This window comes from Cheilinus undulatus, linkage group 10, assembly GCF_018320785.1.
Source record: "Cheilinus undulatus linkage group 10, ASM1832078v1, whole genome shotgun sequence".
In the NCBI taxonomy this organism is placed as follows: domain Eukaryota; kingdom Metazoa; phylum Chordata; class Actinopteri; order Labriformes; family Labridae; genus Cheilinus; species Cheilinus undulatus.
In genome coordinates, this window is record NC_054874.1 from 17,770,642 (window position 1) to 17,775,349 (window position 4,708).

Genomic DNA, 4,708 nt, shown 5'->3' on the forward strand with positions numbered 1-4,708 from the left:
GGAAATCAGTATCTCCATAAAGCTTCTCAGCAGATGGAAGCATGAAGTGCTCTAAAATATAGATGACTTGACCAACTTGGTAAAGCACAGTGGACCAACAGCAGCTGATGACATGGCACCATTAACCATCACTGACAGTGATAACTGTAAAAATGATCACTGTAAAATGTGTGTATTTGCAGTGTTGCAAGCTAGGAGAGAGGATTGTTTTCCCCCATGGGACGTCCCACCCCAAACTAGACACAATGCTGACTCTATTTATTGGTCTTTTAAGTAGAGGACACCCACATTTCTTTACAACACGTGCTCTGCCCCCCAACAGCTCTCACTTAAATTCAAGTGAGGAGCAGAGGGAGCCTCAATGCATTAATCAATTTAATAAGCAAGAGAGCTGGGGAGAAAATTACAACTTTGAATTAAAGTGTAAGTGAACCCCCGGCTCAGAGCTATCTCCGACCCTTGTCAAAGAGAGACACAGACAGAGTCCCACAGCACTGCTGCCTCATAGTGATCTTTTAAAGTGGAGGAGTTTTCCCCTCTAGAGTCCCCCTGACGCAGGCTATAGTGTCGTGGTGGACCGTGGTGGTTCTGGGCACTACCTGTTCAGTCCTTTGGCTCCCGCAGTGGGGTTACTATCGCCAAAGCTCTTGAAGCCGAGACAGTGCAGGTGCAGGCAGGAGAGGATGGGAGTGGTCTCTGAATGGTAAAGTCAGTTAGAGGCGGTAACGCTCTACCTTTTATATAGAGTTTGTGACATAGGCAGTCAGTTTCTACGTCAAAGAAGCCCCACCTTTTCAGAAAAGATTTTTCAAGGCAGATGTCCGTTTGAGCTAATTAAAAGTTGTAAAATCCCGATTTTTATCAGTTTGGTGCAAATTTCAGCTACAACACCAACACTGATGTGTTTTATTATATTTCAGTCATATACCTCAGTGTACAGTTAAAAAAAAATGTTAAAGTGTTCACTACCTCTTTAATCTCAAGAACTCATTGTGGATGTACCCTTCAGTGACATTAACAGTAGAGATGGGCAATACCAGTGTTTTTTAATTTGATGCGATACTGATACTTTTTTATGTAATTTTATCGATACTGATACCGATACCGATACTTTTGAAGAAAGAATAAATATTGGACTTGCAAACTTCAAAAGTTACACTTTTCAGGCAGTTAAAAGGTGTATGCAGGTCATTCAGAAATTCATTTGGGGGGAAATTCAATTATATGAAATGCTGTAGCAGGTAAAAAATAAAATAGAATAAAATAAAATAACAATAAATAAAAAAGTAAATAATAAAAAAAATAATAAAATATTAATAAAAATTAAAAAACCATCATATCATATCATAGCACAACCTTGTATATAGAATTAAAATAGCCACAACATAACCAATTTCTTTTTTTTTTTTTTAAATTTAGATAGAAGGGCTATATTAGCCATCTATACCAACTAATTTGAAACAAAAATTCAAGAAACACAAGTCAGTATTTTTTTTTTTGTTTTGTTTTCTTACAATTTTAAGATTTACTAAGGGACCACAATGAGTGAGAAAGACAGCCAGGTTCACATCGCAAACTATAAAATGACTTCATATGCGAGCGAGTGGAGTTGCTTGAAACTGTTACTCATTAATGATTGGTCCTCAAAGTCACATACTACGGCAGGCTCTACATGTCATGTCTGATTGGTCCTTAAAGCCATGTGACACGGACGAGCAGGCAAGACATGTTTGTTTGGTCTCCAAATTCACGTGACACGGACTGGCAGTAAAGCCAAAACAGTCTGGAAGAGAGAGAGGCAGGGAGGCGCTTGGCGGAGAAGCGGTTGTGAGATGTATTTTATAGTACTCATTTGGTACCGATACTTTGCTAAAGGGATTGATACCAAAAGAGTACTTTGTAAATATCGATATATCGATACTTTAGTATCGATACTCCCACCACTAATTAACAGTATGGTTAAAAAAAAAAAAAAAAATCCCTACCCGAAAATATACTTTATTGTATCACAGAGGATTGCATTTAGAAACAATTAAATTCATGAGTGCAGAAGACTCTGACCACTGAACATGCTAATGGTTTTGTTGAGTGTAAGTGTATGTAGTAAGGAGTTCCAGCTTGAGCAGACTAGCCAACATAAACCTGACCTGTCAATTATTTCATTTTTTTTACTTTGTAATTTTCTCTCTAATAGTGCAAAACCCCCTTAAAACACACTACTGGCTGTGTAGTCATGTCATAGTTAGCCAGGTGTCACAAGGCATGTAGCCTGCCAGAAACCCAACAGGGGAAGTAGTAGTCACATGAAATTGCCCCATCCAAGTCCACTGAAACTCACACACTGAGCCAACAGTGCAACGTGAACAGCAAACCTATTTTCTATTTTTCATACAGTAGTATAAAGACAGTTTATTTTGTTAGCAAGAAACATTTTCTACGTTTCTAAGAAAATGTGACTTTAAAAAATATTTTTAGAATAAATTCATGATATGAAGAAATTTACACAGGCTTTATGGCTTCAATGAGATATAAGCACCCAATAATAAAGGCTAAATGGTTTACTCCTTTTCTGACACCAAGCGTTGTATGTATGTTTTCATGTTTTGCTTTTGTCGTTATGGAAAAAACCCCCAAATATATTTAAAGTTAAAAAAACAAATCACTTCAGCTGATGTGTGTTTTGATTTCAGTAAATAACCATAAATTGTGCATGTTCCTTTCAGTTAGTTGTCCTAGAAATTTACACATATTTACAGCATAAACAGAGTCAAGGATGGGGGTGGGATAATAGAACATTAATCATAATCGAGGTCAAAAGTTCTATTAATTGTAATTTTGAATTTCTGCCCTAATACCCCAGCCCTACCATGTAATTATACTGAAATGTTACACAACTGCTTAAGAGGCTGTAACTTGGATATTTAAGTTTGGAGACGTGAAAAAACATAAAAAAACACAGAAATGTCTTCATAGCTGGTGTTGTGGGAATACATGTACAAGAGAATCTGACCTGTTTTCAGGAAATTTTCATGTAACAGCAGAAATTATAATGACATAAAATATGAAAAAGTATTTCAGGAAACCATCAAGAACTAGGAATTTTCTTCAGAGATGTTTTGGTCCCATAAAATTTGCATTTTAAAGATGTTAAATTAAAAATCATATTTTATGAAAACATCCTTGTCTGATTGCTTAGTTAACTCCTTCAGACTCTTTTACTTGGCCAAGGAGGTCGTGAATGTTGAAATTTACATTTTCAAGACTGAAGCTAAAATGTCATTAAATAGGAAATAATATTTAATGAAATCAGACTCTAATGATCACAACCTGTATCAGAAACTTTAACAAAGTTGTTGAAATTCATAGAGATGAGAAAACACCAAAACTAAGAAAGCTGTGCTGTCCCCATAAATAAATGAAAAATTACATTTCAAAACATAAAATAAAATAACAGGATATAAAAAGAAGTATTCCATGTTCGCAACTCCTCAGTAAGAAAAGTAGCTATTGGCTGTTCCAAAGGTCACTAAAGAACATAATTTCCTAATTTGCATAATTGTTCGTGTGCATGTAATTATAATAGATGCTGTTGGAAAGATAACATTGTCGGGGAGAGAAAAAGGAAAAAGTGAGAAACAACACCTTTTATATGTTTAGCAACAAATTAACTTTCTTCTGTCCATTCTTGTTTTGTGTTTTTTTAAAGTCACAGTTCCAACCCTCCTCCTTGATCCGGGCTTGGGACCGGCAAAAGTGATCCAAAAAGGACACCCTGGCGGAGTTACTTTTTTTTTTTTTTTTTGTTTTCATTTTATTTTCACAACAAGCCAGTAAAACAAAAACATTTTCAACCATAACTTTTTAAACATTTTGTTTTTGTTTACAAACTGCACTAGCAAAACAAACAAACAAAAAGAGTAGAAAAACTGTCAATGGAAATCAAGTTTGCTTTTTGTCACATCCATCTGGCTGAATACTCTCTCTCTTAGCACCTGAGTGTGGCAGGGATAACACAGACACAGCAGCCATGGCAAGATCTGGAAATGGGTTGGTATCAGCTGCATCACTGAACTTCCAAACGTCACTCCAGAATCCCAGTGTGTTTTTGGTCTCATTGTCCAATGTTTGAGGTTCTTGTCGATCTCCACAGGGGAGTAGTCAAGAAGCTCAGCTGTTTTTCCATTTCTCCAGGGCTCTTATTGTGGTTTAGAGATTCCTCCAAGCTGAAAACGGACATGGACTGCAATTCTTCGATGTTGTCCTGCAGTCTCACCCTCAGCACAAGTGATGAAGACAGTGAAGGCAAAACACTGCTGGCGGATATTGTTAATAGCTTCAGGCACAAGATGACATTAGAAAAAAATGACATGATATAGGAAAAAATATTTCATGGAACAATCAAAAAAATAAGAAATTCTTTCAGTGATGCTTGGTAACATGAAATTTACAATTGACGATATGACATGTTGTAAGAAAGTGCCTCATGAAAATTGCCTCAAGTAATCGCAAAACTGCATCAGAAAATCGTAAAAATATGCTAAAGTTTGAAAATGATTTGGAAAGATGCGTTCAGGAAAATCTGTCCAGGTCTTGAGAAGTTTACATTTTCAAGATGTCGAGATGACACGTCCTGTCAGAAAATGCCTCATGAAAATCACCTCAAATGATCGCAAAACTGCATCAGAAAATTGTCAAAATGTGCTGAAGT